The sequence below is a fragment of the Macrobrachium nipponense genome, chromosome 23 (genome assembly GCF_015104395.2).
Source record: "Macrobrachium nipponense isolate FS-2020 chromosome 23, ASM1510439v2, whole genome shotgun sequence".
Classification (NCBI taxonomy): domain Eukaryota; kingdom Metazoa; phylum Arthropoda; class Malacostraca; order Decapoda; family Palaemonidae; genus Macrobrachium; species Macrobrachium nipponense.
In genome coordinates this window covers 21,821,529-21,841,636 of record NC_061090.1, presented here as the reverse complement: position 1 = coordinate 21,841,636, position 20,108 = coordinate 21,821,529, and the positions used below count along the sequence as shown (strand labels likewise).

The window sequence follows — 20,108 nt, the reverse complement described above, 5'->3', positions numbered from 1 at the left end:
CAATCTTCTTTCTTCTTCTTCTTCTTTTTCTTTTTCTTCTTCTTCTTCATCACATATAAATGTCACGGATTTACATCGATTTCGACTTTCGTCAGATTCGAACGCATGAAGTATAATAAACATGGCGTTTATCAAATTCTGAAAATTGAACGGCACAAAGTTGTTGCACGGATTTTCGCCAAAGCCATACACAAAGATTTTCTCGGCCATTTGTCAGCTTATCGAGCATAACGGCAAAACATTCTCATTAATTTCGTAAGGTTATTTCCGAAAACGGTCATAAGAATATTACCTTTTCTCGCTAACAATCCCACTGAACGCACCCCAGCAAAAATAGCTTTTTACCATTCGTTACTCTTACGGCTGGGAGTGAAATTGGAAATTTTTGTGTCCACGGAGCCAATTGCATTATAATGCAAAATGGTAAGAAGGTTTTTCCGAGAAGCGATATCGTTAGCGATACTTCCAAGTTAGAAGTCGAATACTGACTTTAAGTCACCACGAACCTTCATTGTTCAGACACGCACGAATACAAGGAGGAAGCCTAAGGATTTCCTTGTAAGGGGAGACGAAACTAAACTACCGGAATACAGAGTAAAAAAGTAAAATTTATTCGAAGTTGAACAGAATTTCAAAGACGTATACGCAAGTGGAAAAGATGCCTAAGGTTTTTTTTCTGTAAATGGGAGATGTAAAACCTGTGGTAAATTAGAGTAAAAGTGAAAGTTAGTTCGGAAAATTTCAAATAGGCGTACGGAAGTGTAAATGCAGCAAGGCTAAGCTTTCTCCTTAGAGGACAATGAAACAAAACTACGGCAACGCAATGTAAAAGTGTTAGTTTAAGTACAACAAATTTCAAACATCTCAAACAAGCACAAGATGAAAGCCAGAGCTGTTGCTATCACCAGAGTTTCTGTTGCAACCATGGCAATTCGGAATATCCTCGCAATTGCCAGTTCCGAAGACCGTGGTTGTAAATGTCGAAGGACTATGAAGATAAAACAAACAAAAAACCTGAATATTGCGATAAAGGGGAAACAGAAAACCTTCAAACTAGTAAGATCTCAATCTGTAACCTCAAAAGCCATAATACGGAAACGAATCCGTATTTTGTATAGTTATTCCGTTTCCTTATTAATAAGATTAGTTCCTAAATTGTCAGGTCATAATTTAAAAAATCACATCAAAATTGGGCTTGACCTAATGACTGGGATGACCTCAATTTAATTTGGTAATTATACTTGCTGTGGTAGATTATTCAAATCTGATCATTAAGTATTTCATACTCTGATAAATCTGGTAGTTTATCACTTTGGGTTTTAATCATATTTTTATTACCATTATTCTATATTGATTAAATAAATACTGATATAACATTTCCTATAAACGTGGCTCAATTCCATTCTAAATATATATAAACACATCTTCAGGAGGTTACAAGGGAGTTAATATCAGACTATTCCGGAAACTTAAATAACACTTAATTGAGATTGTTAAAAACAAGAGCGCAGAAGGTTTTTCCAGTTCTAAAAAACATTTACAATTTATTAAACTTTACATTTATCTACATTTACAATTGATTAAAAATTACAGTTATCTATATTTAAAACTAACTAAAATTTAAAAGGACCAACATTTTCAACTGATTAAAACTTTTAATGCTCTACATTTATAATTCATTAAAATTTACAATGATCTATATTTGCAACTGCTTAAAATTTACAATAACCTACATTTACAATTGATTAAAATTTAAAATTATGTACATTTACAACTGATTAAAATTTACTGGGTAAAGATTTTCATTTGATTAAAATTTACAGTGATCTACATTTACAACTGAATAAAATTTACAATTACCTCTACCTGATTTACGATGAATTGAACTGCCTTTTCAGCACAAGTCTTTCAGCCTTCTTAAATATAATCATAAAATTTGAGTCTGTCTGGAGAGAGAGAGAGAGAGAGGAGAGAGAGAGAGAGAGAGAGAGAGAGAGAAGTCCAAATCCAAAGGGGGTACAAAAGGTAAGTATCAGAGATCAGAAAACTTCTCTTTCGAGTTGTGTCCAATATTCTCTCCTGACAATCCACAGGTTGCAGATCCTTCAAAACCAGTCGTGCGAGAGGGAAAAGATACGTTGGACATCAAGCAATCTCTCTCTCACTCTCTCTCTCTCTCTCTCTCTCTCTCTCTCTCTCTCTCTCTATATATATATATATATATATATATATATATATATATATATATAGATATATGAGTCATATCACATTACCGTGATTCATATACATGCATCGAGCTACAAATGTCCTTTCATATCTAATTCGCTCTACCTCGGAATTAATATATTTTCATATATGTTAATCGAATTAGATATTAAAGGACGTTTGAACCTCGATGTATATATATAAATATGTGTGTGTGTGTGTGTGTGTACTGCTTGTCACAACAGATACAGCACAACATTTTGAACTATATTCATGACGACTTTTATTTATTTCTGGCAATAAATTTGCTTGCTTTCACGACACATGAACACATGTGCTAAAAAATTACTATTCACTTTGTCCATTGGTCGCTTTGGATTGAAATCTATACCTGCTAGTCAGTCAGCTGTTGTGGGCCGCATCTAGGATGGTGAAAAGCATGGAGCTATCAACCTTATACGAAAAGAACTGGTTATGAGCGAACGTTAAGTGGTTCTAGAGCCAACATTCTCTGTCTCCATATACGTGTATATATAATATATAGATATATATATATATATATATTATATATATATATATATATAAGACATAATTTATAAAAATTATATATATATATACAGGCATTTTTTTTTTTTTTTTTTACCATATAAAATGACAAACCATTCTAAATAAATTTTAGATTAGTTCTCGGTGTCCTACCCTTTACATAAGGTGCCAATAACAAAATATTTATACGTCATGGAAAAAGGAGCTTCCTTTCGAACGGTTCTTTCAAATCTCCCCCAAATGAGCGCACGGAAGCGTTCAAAAGGGGTTTTATTATATCTGGCACGCCAACAAAGACCATCCCATAGTTTATAACACATCAGAGAGAGAGAGAGAGAGAGAGAGAGAGAGAGAGAGAGAGAGAGAGAGAGAGGAATTTTCACTTTATGGAACAGAAACATGATTTCTTTCTCAACATTACCGACCACCGAAAATGCGACGAGAGAGAGAGAGAGAGAGAGAGAGAGAGAGAGAGAGAGAGAGAGAGGGTGGGGGAATTTTCACTTTATGGAACAGAAAAATGATTTCTTTCTCAACATTACCGTCCACCGAAAATGCGACTTGAGAGAGAGAGAGAGAGAGAGAGAGAGAGAGAGAGAGAGAGAGAGAGAGAGAGAGAGAGAGAGAGAGAGAGAGAGCTTTTTCACAAACTATCCTAAAGGTTAATCTTAACGTCTTGTACAATCGGTACCATGTATTGCTATGTATACGCTTTACACATACACACGCACCCGTTAAAATACACAATACACACTAAGTTTGTTAAACACTTTCCCGTCCACCTGGAAACAAATAATACATATGTTTATTCCTTAAATAAAGAAGCGTTAACTATAGTAACAAAACTTAAGTGTAACCTACTGATAGCTTTACTTGTAACAATTCTGATATCTCGGCCAAAAAATATATGTACGAAGCGTATATAGATATGTGCAATCACGTAGCATGTGCATAAATACATACATCACGCATAAGCTTATATAATCAGTCACTCAATCCCATTCATATAAAAAGTTTCACATTATTATACACTAATCTCCCTGTATGAGAGTACTGAAGCCAGTGCACCTCACGCGGTGCACTGTAAGCACAACTCAAGATTCTTTGCATCGTCCCTTCGGCCCCTAGCAGCAACCACGTTCATTCCTTTTAACTGTACCTCTGTTCGTATTCTCTTTCTTCCATCTTACTTTCCATCCTCTCCTAACAATTATTTCATAGCGCAACTTCGAGATTTTCCTCCTGTTATACTTTGAGAACCTTTTTACTTTCCGGGCTGAATGACCTCATACGCCCCAGGGCTTGGCCTTTGGGCTATGTTTTATATTCTATTCCATGAAGCTGTCATATACCTTCAGTTGCATAAGTTGAAAAAAGTTAAGTATATCTTAGTTTAACCAAACCACTGAGCTGACTAACAGCTCTCCTAGGGCTGACCCGTGGGATTGGATTTCTTTTCACGCGGCTAGGAACCAATTGGTTACCTAGCAACGGGACCTACAGCTTATTGTGGGATCCGAACCACATCATATCGAGAATCCACCAGAAACAAATTCCTCTGACTCCGCGTTGGCAGAGCGTGGAATCGAAATCAGGACTACCGAATCGGTAGGCGAGCATGTAAACCACTCGTCCTACAAGGAACTCATTTTCACAAAAGTCATTCTGGCAACAAAACCGCCTGACGTCACCCACAAACCATGGACCAATTAGGAGCCTATACAGAGAGGGGCAAAAATCGCTTAGGATTTCAATCCTGTTTTTGACAGACTGCAGGAAAATTCTCCCATTGTTCTGGAAACGAGACAATAGGACGTCCAAAATAAATAAATAAATAAGCATATAAAAGTAATACTTCCCGGTCAAGGGGTGAATAACATATCGACAACACAAGCCAATGAACAACAATGTGACAACACAAGTGAATCATGCAGACCCACATATTACCTCAATTCCGTTGACCCCTTGTACCCACATGATCCATATACAGAGAGAGAGAGAGAGAGAGAGAAAGAGAGAGAGTGAGTAGGCGTTGCCACTTATTGAACAGCGCCGCTCAGAGGCCGCAAACCTACGCCAAGCCGAGAGATCCAAACCTAGCCCCCAACTAAAGCAAACAAGTTAGTAAAAATAAAAATGCAAATATATATAAATAAAAGTGTTTTCTGCTTCTCCGAAAAGTTACGTTCCTTTCTCTCCCAAAACCTTATAACTTTCTCCGAGGTGAAAAACTGTATATATGTACATACGGATAAACGTATACGTTAAGTATATATTCTCTTAGGGCTGGCCCGAAGGATTAGTTTTTTTATTTATGTAGCTAGGAACCAACTGGTTACTTAGCAATGGGACCTACAACTTACTGTGGTATCCGAACCACATTATATTGAGAACTGAATCTCTAACCACCAGAAATACATTCCTCTGATTCCGCACTGACGGCCGCCAGCGGGAAGCGAACTCGGGCTACCAGATTGATAGTCGAGTATGCAACCCACTCGTCCAGTGAGGAACTAGAGTGTGTATAAGTCTGTATATACATGCACACACTCATATATATGCATGTATATATATATATATATATATATATATATAATATATATATAGTATATATATGCATGCATTATTACAATATATAAAAGCATAAAACCACATTTTGTAACATACGCAGAAATTAACACTTCATTCATTTCCCCTGACTAGCCACCACCTCAGATATTCCGAGCCATTTCCAGTCTTGTTAATCCTGTTACCATGATCAAATTCCTGTCTTTTCACTTCTCACTTTTCCACCAACTCTCATTAATTCAATTCCGCCTCAACATTTTCCTTTCCTCCCTCCCCCCTCCCTCCCTGCATAATATTATTAGCCATATCCATCTTTATAAAACGCGAGTCCAGACTCTGCGCTGAAAATTCCAGTTTTAAGATTCCCTGAAGACTCTCCCAGAGTCTAGGAGCCTGTAACCCAACTCATTACTCATTCCAACATATAGAAAGATTATAATTTCATTCTGTGTTATGTGAATGAGCAATTACATCATTTTAAACCTAGCTTCTATTTACAGTACTTTGGTTATAGTAACTCTTCTGTGAGTTGAAAACAGAATACCGGTGATTTAACTATCGCTCTCTAAATATAAAGAGAAACTACCTTGCAGCAATAATCAGCGACAAAAGGAAATTATGGGCCTATCTAACAGGACTATGCCTTCAAAAGGGTAATGACTTAGGAAAAGAAAATTGTAATAGTCCTAATTCTGACATAGGATACAAAATAAACTAAAAGAAATTTTTTTTTAATTATGTTAACATATAAATGAATAAAAAATTATCTCTTACTTTGGCACAGAAAATAAGGAAACGTGTACAGTCAACTCTGGTTACAACTAATTACCCTTATGTATACTGTACATGTCAAGGGAAAGTTGTGACAGGTAACATTGCCAATATTCAACAAATCTTCCTCAGGACCCTCCATGTCGTATTATATCAACACAAACCTAATTGCTAGATTAATTATCTGGGAATAGAATAGAATATAAAATTTAAGCCAAGGCCAAGCGCTGGAACCTCTGAGGTCATTCAGCGCTGAAATGGAAATTGACAGTAAAAGGTTTGAAAAAGTGTAACAGGAGGAAAACCTCAAAGCAGTTGCACTATGAATCAATTGTTAGGAGAGGATGGAAAGTATGAAGAAAGAAAGAAATTCTGAACGGAGGTACAGTAAAAGGAATGAAAGGGGTTGCAGCCAGGGGCCGAAGGGATGCTGCAAAAAACTTAAGTAATTCCTACAGTACACCGCACCAGGTGCACTGATAGCACTAACTCCCTACGGAAATAAAAAATATGAGTAGAGTTGAATATAGAATTTAGGCCAAATGCCAAGCACTAGGACCTATGAGGTCATTCAGCGATGAAACTGAAATTGACAGTGTCAAATTAACGTAATTTATTGATAGTTTATTTTCTTAAATGAGCCTTGTAACTTAGTTTTAAGTGTTCTCTTATATTTAGTTCAGCAGCTGTATTTTTTTTACGTTTAACGTAACGTTCATTTTGTGCTTTGCTCAGTGATTCCTCCTCTTGTTGTGGAATTACCTAACTATCGTGTTAACGATTGTTTTTAGTTTTGTTTTCGAGTTGGAATGGAACTGTAGTGCTGTGAGTGGAGGCCGGCCGAAAATAGTTCGGGCCTGTATAAGCTTCTGGACGTACGCTCTTTGTTGGTAGCCTTCTGGAGATTTATCTCACGCCTTTTTGGAGGAATACTCCGACGGACCTCCCTTGGAAGTGGTTTTCCGTAGATGTGCTGAGCCATCTACGGCGTATGTGCATTGTGGAGTTTGATCACGGCTGTGATAGCGCAGGTTATCGTCACTTGCGACGCCTGTACTCCTGATTCCCGCCGGAGGATTTGGCGGAAGACGTGGTCGTCGCTGTCCCGCCACGTAGGAGGCGTACGCCAACCACTGTCCTGTCCGTCTTCAGCTGCTTGTCCAGGAGAGCTAAGGGCTCGTGAGGAGGCTCGTAGGGAGGCAATTGCCAGGTAAGAGGTGATTATCCTGTGTTGTCCCTCGGAATTGATCTCGACCCCTGGTCTACCTGGACAATTTGTGGGCTCCCCCGTATAGCTGCTGGGGAGGTTGAAGTACCTTCCGTGAACTTCTGTGCACTTCGTTATATACGAGGATTTGCGTATTTAAATATCAATTATATTTGATATATATGTACGTTGTATTGAGTTGTCGGTATTGGGTATTTACTGTCCCTCAGAATATTATTTGAAGTTTAGTTTTAAGTTTAGTACCAACACTGTTAGGTAGGAGATTTAAGGTTTTTCCTGTCTTTATTTTCTCTAGTCTTCCTTCATCTTATAATTATAGGTTAGTGGTTTTTTTCATTATTGGGCCCGTAGTATTATTTGAGCCTTTGGCATGTTATGTCCTTTCCTTTACTTTGTTAGGGTTAGCTTTCAGTATTAGGAGTCTTGTGAGCTGTTATTTGCTCCTTGTATTTTGTGTATTTTAATGTTAAGGTTCCTCACAAGGCTTATTTAGTGTTAAGTGTATTTTGTAATTAAATATTGTTAATTTTGTTCTGGTGTTTTGTGTCCACATTCCTCATACCCTGTGTACTTTCTTACTGCCTACGATCCCTGTGATTATTGAAATATAAAGAAACCTGTATTACGGCCAAAGGGGTCGTAACAATTTGGCGACCGTGACAGGATCGTACGCAGGTGCACAGAGTTGGGTTTGTGGAGCAACTCTGGGATAGGTTGCAAATATTTAATTTGGTTTTGTTGCTTACCTTCATACTTTTCCCCCCGTAGGACATTCATTATGGAGATTTTGTTTTTTGACCCAGCCGAATTTTTGGGCTCTGTTGACTGTTTAAATATCTTGCTATATTAAGTAAAGAGCATTTGAGGAGTTGTGCTCGTTGGTTAAATATTTCTTTTAGACCCACGGACACTAAGGCTCAGTTGTTGTTGTCTGTTAAGGCGATGGTGGCTCGTGGTATAGCCGAGGGTGAGGATTTGGCTAGGGATATGATTAGTGGAAGTTCTGATGATGAGAATTCTGTTGATGAGGTTTAGTGTTATCCTGGGCTGTCTCTATTTGAGGACCACCCTCGTACTGGTGTTATTATTTATACTGGTACCTGCTAATTTAACGGTAAAGACTAGAGTCTCGAATAACCCCTTTGTAGAAGCAGAGCCGGAGCCAGTACAGTCTGTGATTAATCCTGAAGATGAGAACCTTAGCCTAATTTGTAAACGAATAGAGTTATTGAAGGTACAATTCGAAGAGAATGAGAGGGCGAGGCGCCATGAGTTGGAAATGGCTAGAATTAACTTAGACTTGGCTAGGTTACGCTAACCTGACTTTAACAGTACTCCCAGCCGGTCCTTCTTCCGATAGGTTTAACATGAGTGCGGCATTAAAGTTGGTGCCTGTGTTTGATGAGGTAACGTGCCTGAGTTCTTTAAGGCTTTTGAGCGGAGTGGCCACTAAGGTTCGTTTTCTTGGCCCACTGAGATGTGGACTGTATTAATTCAATGCAGGTTAGTAGGTAAGGCCATTCGCCAATATAATGCTTTGGAAGAGAGTGTAGCCAGAGATTACTATAAAGTTAAGGCATTAATTCTCAAGGCGTATGACTTGGTCCCTGAGGCTTATCGCCTGAAATTTAGGAATTCTATGAAGCCTGATACTATGATTGTGGTATTAAAAAAATGTATTCTATTTGAATAATTTTTTTATTGAGGGGGAGGAAGGTGTCAAATTAACGTAATTTATTGATAGTTTATTTTCTTAAATGAGCCTTGTAACTTAGTTTTAAGTGTTCTCTTATATTTAGTTCAGCAGCTGTATTTTTTTTACGTTAACGTAACGTTCAGTGCTTTTGCTACAGTGATTCCTCCTCTTGTTGTGAATTACCTAACTATCGTGTTAACGATTGTTTTTATTTTGTTTCGAGTTGGAATGGAAACTGTAGTGCTGTGAGTGGAGGCCGGCCGAAATAGTTCGGGCCTGTATAAGCTTCTGGACGTACGCTCTTTTGTTGGTAGCCTTCTGGAGATTTGTTTATCTCACGCCTTTTTTGGAGGAATACTCCGACGGACCTCCCTTGGAAGTGGTTTTCCGTAGATGTGCTGAGCCATCTACGGCGTATGTGCATTGTGGAGTTTGATCACGGCTGTGATAGCGCAGGTTATCGTCACTTGCGACGCCTGTACTCCTGATTCCGCCGGAGGATTTGGCGGAAGACGTGGTCGTCGTCTGTCCCGCCCAGTAGGAGCGTTACGCCAACCACTGTCCTGTCCGTCTTCAGCTGCTTGTCCAGGAGAGCTAAGGGCTCGTGAGGAGGCTCGTAGGGAGGCAATTGCCAGGTAAGAGGTGATTATCCTGTGTTGTCCCTCGGAATTGATCTCGACCCCTGGGTCTACCTGTACAATTTGTGGCTCCCCCCCCCGTATAGCTGCTGGGAGGTTGAAGCACCTTCCGTGAACTTCTGTCACTTCGTTATATACGAGGATTTGCGTATTTAAATATCAATTATATTTGTATATATATGTATGTTTGTATTGAGTTTGTCGGTATTGGGTATTTACTGTCCCTCAGAATATTATTTGAATTTAGTTTTAAGTTTAGTACCAACACTGTTAGGTAGGAGATTTAAAGGTTTTCCTGTCTTTATTTTCTCGAGTCTTCCTTCAATCTTATAATTATAGGTTAGTGGGTTTTTTTTTCATTATTGGGGCCCGCCCTAGTATTATTTGAGCCTTTGGCATGTTATGTCCTTTTCCTTTACTTTGTTAGGGTTAGCTTTCAGTATTAGGAGTCCTTGTGAGCTGTTATTTGCTCCTTGTATTTTGTGTATTTAATGTTAAGGTTCCTCACAAGGCTTATTTAGTGTAAGTGTATTTTTGTAATTAAATATTGTTAATTTTGTTCGGTGTTTTGTGTCCACATTCTCATACCCTGTGTACTTTCTTACTGCCTACGATCCCTGTGATTATTGAAATATAAAGAACCTGTATTACGGCCAAAGGGGTCGTAACAGACAGTAAAGAAAAAGGTTTGAAAAGTGTAATAGGAGGAGAACCTCGCAGTTGCACCATGAATGAAGTGTTAGGAGAGGCTGAAAAGTATAGTGAAGAAAGAGAATACGAAAGGAGGTACAGTAAAAGGAACGACAGTGGTTGCAGCTAGGAGCCGAAGGCACGCTGCAAAGAACATTAAGTAATGCCTACAGTGCACCGTATGAGGTCCACTGACGGCCTTAACCCCTACAGGAATCAATGATATGGGTAAAGGATATCTGCTAATAATTTATGATAATCTCAAGGTTTTGTGACTCAGTGGATAGATGGATAGATTGAGTTACACACGTTCACCATTCACGACATTTTCCTAATGTTATGTCATATCTAAAATGATGGGTATTTTCACACTTGACCATTTTTTGTTAGTTCTCTGTAATTCATATGTGTTTTGAACTTGAAACATTAAATCCTTTAGCCATTTATGAATAATTTTAAATGTTAATCTAATTTTCATAATTGAAAAATCAACCGTCACGTTTACTGTCGTCATTTTTGACGTATTGAGTTCCAAGGCCCTCTTATATTACCATTGTTTTTGATGCACTGGCACACACTACAGTTTTGGATGATGCTTAAAAGACCTAATAAAATCCGCATCTCAAAGTAAATTAAACAAAACTGAATCACGAAAATTTGGAACGGAATGAATATATAAATAGAGAAGAAAACCATGAAGGAAAGTGAAACGAAGGAGTACCACTTAATATCCTATACAGAGCAGACTGCAAAGTAAAGGACATTGAGTCGAAAGGCCTTGCAGTGCTCAATCCTTTCACTTTACAAATAACTCTGAGAATACTTAGGGAATGAGCGGGTAACAAACAAATACAGGAGAATTGCCAACCGTCGCCCTAAGACATCGTTGGCAGAGGTTAAATTTTGCCGCCGCCCCCTACCCACCCAAGAGAGAGAGAGAGAGAGAGAGAGAGAGAGAGACCTTATACATTATCAAATTAATCCTCTGTCCTCCCACCACACCTGCTGTAATGAAATCAAATCAGCGCCATCCAAGATCAAGGCTGCGTGATTCCAATCGGCCTCGTCATAGGCACATTATTATCCCTGTTCTGCTCTGAAAGGTCGCCCTATGCCTCTGGCCAAGGGCGAACATAAGCCTAATGGAGGCCTATATAAAAGAAACAACGTGTAGATGATCAGCAGGTGTGTTGTGGCTGGGGAACAGGGGATCTAATTAACACTTCATTATTTTCCTCTCTAGACATTTCTTTATTGCATTTATTTTTTTTTTCTTGACGTTGGCGGCTAAGGAATCTGCTTCATTCTCTTGGAGGAACCGAAGTTTGTTCACACGGAAGCTGGGAGAGAGTTCCAAAGTTTGGAAGTGAAGGGCAAGACAATTCTCGCCGAAAATACAGCCACAGATCAATCTTAACTCGACTGTCATAACAACTGCACCCAATTTTGCTTAAAACCAAGGATTTTGATTTTTTTTATTGTACCGATCTTATATGCATGTAAGTATTGCAAAATTTCAATTAAAAAGGAGGCCGACGGGGCTGGTGAAGGAAAGTCGTTAACTACCTCAGGCCTAAATAAGAGTAAAACCGAATGACTTAGTACCTACTGAAAATTGAATTAGCCACAACTATGGTCATCGACGCCGAAAATAATAAGGTGGAGGATGAAAAACTAAAGGGCCTGCTCCCAGAAGGAAATGAAACTCCACCCAATAAAACGAGAAGATTAGAATAACCAAGAAAACGGAAGCAGAGAGTGAATACCGAAGTTTCTAAGATTCGAGAGAAAAAAAAAGCTCGTGTTAAGTGCACATGGACTTTGTGTGAATGTCTGCATTCTTGTGCATTCGTGCATGGATGAATCATTAAATGCTGATGAATTTGGCCATGTTTTTAAAATTAATATATATAATTATGATAACACGCCATGATACTACGGGAGAGTTGTGTTATATTTATATGTAAATGAGTTTTTATGCCGGAGCAATGAATGCGAAATTGGATATTTTTGAAAATGGAAATAACAACGTTGATGCTTTGCGCTTTACTCTATAAGTTTTGTACTGCAGTTGCTTGTGTTTCGCAAGAAAGCAATTCTCAAGCACCATTGAATGATCTGGTATTCGGGAACCAAAAAAAAACTTCCGTGAAGGAAAACATTTTCATAATTATTCATCGAATGATAATTCAATCCCGTGGGTATACATTAACCTAAATGTAACAGCGGCCTAAACAATGCCAATCAAACAAACAGTGCCTTCCAAGAGATAAAGAAACACATATGGAAGTAAAGGAAAGGTCACTGGAACTGTCTGTGATTCAGTCCTATCATGAATGAGAGAGAGAGAGAGAGAGAGGAGAGAGAGAGAGAGAGAGAGAGAGAGAGAACTTAAATATAAACATATATATGTGTATTATATATGTATATATCTCATATATATATATATATATATATCTATATATATATATATATATATATATATATATATATGAATGTCTTTTTACTGTAATACAACAGTATAGTATGAAGATAAAAGACCCATAAAACACTCTATTTAACGTCGTGCAACCATATATTTGGAGCACTTCCTTCGAAATTTATGGTTGCAACGATAAATAGTGTTTTATGGGTCTGTTATCTTTATTTATATATATATATATATATATATATATATATATATATATATATATATGTGTGTGTGTGTGTGTGTATATACATATATATAATTCTTAAACTATAATTATACGAAGATTTAATCGAACAACCACAATAACATCAGAAATGTTGATCACCATGTTAACACCCACACCCTTCCCCCCTAAATAAAAAAAAATGTATTTTAGCATTAAGTTTAACACATTCCAGCATTCCAAGTCTGGTCACTTTTCGGCTGGATCACGGACCATCTTTATTCGTCTGAAAACCGTCTTGTTTACTTGCCGACTTACTTAAGAATACAATCCAGAATTATCACGGACCCAGACCAAAAGCAGCCCTTTATGCCTCCCATTCATTCTGGAAAGGGTATTGTCGGTTCAGCTGGAAAACAAGGGAGAACTGGAACGCAGCAATTACAGGTTTATAAACTACAATCCGATCTAATCCCCCTCTATTGGATTCCCTCTCTCCCTCCCTCACGGTTGTTTTTGTTTTTCAACTTGACTCCTTCTCCCAGTTGTTCAGTTCTGTTCTCAATTCTCTACCTCTGTATGGACGCAAAACCACGTATTACAATACATCACACACACACACACACACACACACACACACACACACGCACACAACACACACACACACACACATATATATTTATATATATATAGTATATTATATAAAGTATATCATATATGTGCATGTGTATATACTGATATATTTAGAATAGACGGGAAAAAGCCTGGAGCGTAGGAGTATCTTTTTATTTTTCAAATTTTCGAGACCTTGAGTCTCATCTTCAGGGCTGTAAAATATACAAAATTTACAAATTAAAACAAAACAATTCACACATTAATATCAGTTATTAACGTGGTAAATCATGAAAATCTTGAACGGTCTAATATATATATAAGGATATATATATATATATATATATATATATATATATATATATATATATATACATACATACATACATACTACCATACATACACACACACACACATATATATAAATATATTATATATATATATATATATATATATATATATATATATATATATATATATATATATATATACAGTAGCAAAGAAGTATGAACGCTATTTTAACAGGCTCGCTTGATCAAACTATAACACACTAAACAAACACGCACATTATATATATATATATATATATATATATATCATATATATAATATATATATATATATATATATATATATATATATATATATATATATATATATATATATATATATATATATATATATATATATATATGTGCGTGTGCGTGTTTGTTTATGTGTGTTATAGTTTATTCAAGCGAGCCTGTTAAAATAGCGTTCACACTTCTTTGCTACTGTTGCTAATTCTTTCCTCATGAAGGTTTGATCTTATACTCTCTGGGTCTCCATCGTATTTTTTAAGGGAAATTAATAAAAATCTTGCTTTCTAGAGCTTCAGTCAAGAGCAAACACAGCGGCCATTTGCAATGAACACTTCTCGATTCCTTTTTTTTTTTTTTTGTTTTTTTTTTTTTTTTTTTTAAAGGGGTGGTGGTAAGGGGTAGGGAGGTGGTAATCACTTTCTCATAACAAACCTACAAATCAGAATTTTGGAATGACAGAAGAAGTAGGAAAGCCTTGCCATTATACAAACCAGGGTCAGGGATATACAAACCAGGGTCAGAAAGGCGTACAAACCACACCACGCCATCAGGAAGGATGAAAAAAAAAAAAAAAAAATAGCAACAACATCTCCACTCTTGCGCATATATAGCTCCCATCACGCCGTTACATAAGCGACGATCCTAATGCAGATACGACGGCCACTGAAGGAGAACAACGCTTCGAAAGGACCTCGGAAGACAGTAGACTAAGCTTCGGGAGGAAGGGGATAAGTGAGGAAAGGGGTATGCAGGGGGGTGTGGGGGGGGAGAGAAGGGGTCATGTTCAGACTACGATCATCCATCATTCTTAAGCACTCGACCGGCACCGCCCATCTCGCTTTTCCCTTGCCGCAGAACAATCTGCATATTACATCTTCATTGAGAGAGAGAGAGAGAGAGAGTGAGAGAGAGAGAGAGAGATAGAGAGAGAGATGAGAGAGAGAGAGAGAGAGAAATAAAACACGTAGTTTTTTGGGTGCTACGGGAAAAAAATAAATGAAACTCATATGAACAAAACCTTTCCAATCTTCAAGCACTATGACTAAAAATCGACTTTATATAAACATATATATATATATATATATATATATATATATATATATATATATATATATATATAAAATGTGTGTGTGTGTTTCTAAAGTCCAGAGGCCTACTTGTACTACTTACTTACTTAGTACCCTTACTTACGTGGAACTTTCTTAATGCACTTTTGGTAAAGTGAATATTCATTATTTCTAGTTGTTCCTACATAATCATCTCCATTTATTTTAGGTGGACAATGTTCTGAAAGCATGAAAAGACCTTCGGTTTTATTTTATTAATATATCTTTACTCCCACTATCAGTATCAAAAGAATGGTGATCAAGTTGTCCTTGCTAATTCGACGATATTTAATTTCGAATTCTTCAGTAAGTAAAACAAACTGCACAGAAACAAAAATCTTAATGCACTTCATATATCAAAAACAAGAAAATACTTATATTTTGGAATTGGTCGCAACTTTCTCGGCAAAATTGCACATCTTTCATACTATTTTTCAACACTTGCAATATTTCTTATTAAGTCTGAATACTAAGTTCAATGCAACATCATTTCACAGACATTCAACAGTACAAACTGAGTTTATTCTATGCGTTCGTAATGTTCAAGTTTGATCTTAGGCTCTTAGTATTACTTCATAAAGGCTGTGTTGCATACAGAATCAACAACGCACCAACGCTCAAGCTGCAAAAGCAAGTATCTATAAAATTAATTATGTACTCAAACATGTACGTACGTAAGTATGTATGTAACTACCTCTCTCTCTCCTCTCTCTCTCTCTCTCTCTCTCTATATATATATTATATATATATATTTATATATATATAACAATATATTTATATATATCCATATATATATACATATACCATAATAGTCGTAATGTAAATTTTTTACTCTCATTGGGATCGAACCAGGTATGTATATACATTATATGTATGTGTGTGTGTGTGTGTGTCACAAGGCGTGACAAATCCTTTATTCCGCAAAATATACAATATACATATAAAGAATTTCACATGGAAATCACATAGGGGACACAACTCTACGGGGTAACCACTCCACATTTCGTGGACTGGTCTTCTTGTCCTACACCAAAACCATCCTTGGCGGAGCCTGGCGCTCTGAAGCAACTCCAAACTATATACAATTCCTTTTCGACGCTTTTTAAAACAAATACAAGCATTACTAACAGGCTTGCGATGAAGTTCATACGCCTACGATCATTAGTAACGGAAACCCCGAAAGGCGAAAGATCTGTCGGTAACCGAAGGAGCGATCTCACTTCATTATCGGTAATGAGATAGAAGAAGAAGAAAAAACAAAAAAAATCGCTGACTGGCCTCTCTCTCTCTCTCTCTCTCTCTCTCTCTCTCTCTTGGAGGCAAGGATAATGAAAACATTCCGACATTTTTTTTATCTCTTTCCCTCGAGCTGTTATACAGCCCTTTAGCGAATATTAACTCTTAGGCTTATTTCAGTAGTATACATATACATATACATACATACACACACAAACACGCACACACACAACATGCACACACACACACACACACACTCACAAATATATATATATATATATATATATATATATATATATATATATATACACACACACACATAAACTGATACCTATTAAATTAAGAACTAATAAGTCGGTCGTATTTCCCTTGGGGAATTATTATACGAACTTGTTAGTGCGTGCTACGCAAGCTGGAACTCGGCGCTGCTGTCTCTCCTACCTACCCTGCCCCAGCCCTGGCCAGACAAACAGGTTGGCAGGGGGAAGGTGGATGTCTCCCCCTACCCTCCCGTTCCCCTACCTACCCCGTTCCCCCCCTCGGGGGCAGACAATACCGGTTTGGAGGGGGTGGGTGGCTGTGTCATGTCTCCCTAGTCAGGTAACCAACGAAAAACAGTAGTTATAGCATACCACACTTCAATCCTTTTCTTGAGCAAAATCACTGACGACGGCAACAATATTATCATATTTGGGTAAAACAAGATTTAAAATGAAGTCCAACCCCATTATCAAATTACTACTGCCCGAAAAGACTTAACTTTCCATTTGACATCAAGAGCTACTTGTCCATGAGTAGCCCGCGTAAGCTGCTGATCACAACCTGATTAAACTTTGGTAATATTTAAAAATAACATTCTTTTGAAACTTTATATATATATAATAAAAAATAAAAATAAAAATGTAAAAAAGGTTATAGCAGTGGTTTTCTGCTGTCAAAATACAAGTATATGGCCACAAGTCACTGGTAAAATTTTCTTGAACCCTCAAATGCCATCAGAATACAAAGGAATGCCCACAAGTCCATATCTATTAAACCACCCTGAATTAAAAGCCTCCAAAGATAATGGTGTAACCATAAGTCCCTCGCCCATCTTCTCTACAAGTGTCATAACAAAGACCAAAATCAACTATTCTGCGTCTTCCTTTGGTACTCACCTTACTTCCTTAGAATGGGGTGTTTTACTGGTATTCCATAGCAAGGATTCTGCAAAAAGAGAATATACAGTATGAGCATAGTTTTAATTGAGAAGTAAGTAATGATGTTCTTCGGATACTCACGAGTTAACAAAGCCCATGAATAAAATGTAAAAAAAACATCCTGGTCCTGAACTCCCAGTAATAAAAAAAAAATCTCAAATGATAAACGCAGTTTTAACACGCAAAAGGTATATACTCCACTACTACCACTACTATTGCCATTGTTACTCCTAATACAATGGTAATGGGTTCCAATATATCTTCGCAGTAACGCAAAAATTAAACCTTATAAATCAACATACTCTTGACAGACTCAGAAAGGTCACTCAGTTTGAAAACAGTCAAATTAAAGAATATTATTAACGTACAATGAAAAATAGGAATGAAAATAAAAATTAAAAACTGCAATAAAAATCAAATATAAAACTCAAAATTCAAAAAAAATTTTCTTGGATAACTGAATCTTCCACCTTTTTCTTCGAACATATTGCCATATCTCCATTTATTTTCGAATCCCCGCAAAACATATAAAACAAACAGTTGAATTGATAACTATAGGAAGTTTCTGGATAGCCAGGAGGTTACACTTCTGTACTCGTTGAAAGTTTTCCTTAAATCTACTTGAAGAGTTTCCTGAACCGCATTATTACATTCAATAAAACAACATCTACACATTAAACACACACACACACACACACACACACACACACACACATATATATATATATATATATATATATATATATAAATATATATATATATTGTACATCTGAAACACTAATATGTGTAACTGAAAAATATTAAATTATACTTAAAGAAAAACAATTCCATACAACCATAACGTTAATAATCTAAAAATAAAACATGAATCATGAAACCCGACACACCCCTCAAAAACAAGTTACAGTAAAGACAGACAAAAACATCAACTCGGAGTAACGCAAATTGTTCATAAAAGTTCGAAAACTTCGCCCGTATATATATATATTTCAAAGGCACTCTGGAAAACTTCGTCATATTGCGTTGATCTTCTTCGAAGAGGCCATATTGACCAATCCCTTTGAAGCCCCGGTGATGGGGAGAATACTAGAATTGAAATAAAAATAATTTCTTTTATTTACTTTTGAGTTTTCAGAACTTCAGGGAAGTGTGCTGAAAAGTATGTCTATTGCTTCTTTATTCACGAAGAGCATTTTATCCTTTATTTTATATCTTTTATTTTTGAGTTGTAAACGATGAGTAACCTTATCTGACGTCACGCTAAAAATATTACTGGCATCTTTCTTTCCTTTCAGATTTCGTCTCTCATCACCCAAGAGGTTAATTCCATTAGTGCTTTATTATCATACAGCAAACGTTGCTATGGCAACTATGGCTGTATCAGTCTCTTGCTGAATAACATCATGGATCACAAGAGGGAAGTTTATGACTTTTATAACTGCTTATAACAAGACCTCATACACTTTTTCTGCTTCTCTCTCTTCTTCCATTACCAAACCTAGATTATTGGTTTATTTATTTGATGTTTCTAAGTTCCTGAAGAGAATTTCATTGAATGTCGGGAAAATTCAATTGGGAAACTTGAAAAAGATGAGGACCAGCCAAACTGAAGATGAGTCTTTTGCTACCTTTATGCAATATGGCGTTGCATCGACTCTGGCCATCGAGAATCAAGAGACGGAACGACAAACCAAAGGAAGACAGGAAAAATGTAATAAATTCTGAAATATAAACAAAATGACGAAATAATTAATATTTTAAGGAAACGATCTTCTGAGACAAAGTCTGTGTGTATTAAATTTATTTTTTACTGAATCGTTATCAAGCAAACGAATGACAACTAAGGTTTCAAGGGGTAATATCCTTGTTAGCATTTACACTCAAGAAACACCAATCCATCCCCCGCCCCCCCTTTCCCCATAGTTTGTTTGTATGGTGTTTTTACGTTGCACGGAACCAGTGGTTATTCAGCAACGGGACCAACGGCTTTACGTGACTTCCGAACCACGTTGAGAGTGAACTTCTATCACCAGAAATACACATCTCTCACTCCTCAATGGAATGCCCGAGAATCGAACTCGCGGCCACCGAGGTGGCACGCCAACACCATACCGAACACGCCACTGAGGCGCTTCCTTTCCCCGTAGCAAATCATTAAAGGTAGCCTACTCATGGAACGAATGGAAAGGGGGGAAAACCATAAGTGGACGCAAAGTATAACAGGAGGGTTTGCCCCAAATCTTTCCTCTTCTACAGCCCACAAGGAAGAACTTCCTTGTCTTCTCTTTCATTACACGGCCGGAAACCCGACGTTTTTTTTTTTTTTTTTATCCCACCCTAACTGAACACAAGCAGACTAACGCATGTAACAACACGCTCCATTTCAAATAAAGAGGTAAT

The 20,108-nt window shown here is 37.0% G+C and overlaps 1 protein-coding gene across 10 annotated transcripts in view; it reads right to left on the bottom strand.

Annotated features, from left to right (window-relative positions):
• The window catches only part of LOC135199317 (ras-related protein Rap-1b-like), a 653,366-nt gene that overhangs the window by 464,087 nt on the left and 169,171 nt on the right, over positions 1–20,108 (bottom strand). For 6 of the 10 annotated variants that reach the window (XM_064227296.1, XM_064227234.1, XM_064227324.1 and 3 more), the window contains exon 2: positions 17,672–17,715. The gene's annotated coding sequence lies outside the window, so the exon portion shown is untranslated. Of the gene's footprint in view, positions 1–17,666; positions 17,716–20,108 lie in introns of all 10 variants that reach the window. The other 4 variants (XM_064227261.1, XM_064227287.1, XM_064227240.1 and 1 more) reach the window with 1 other exon arrangement.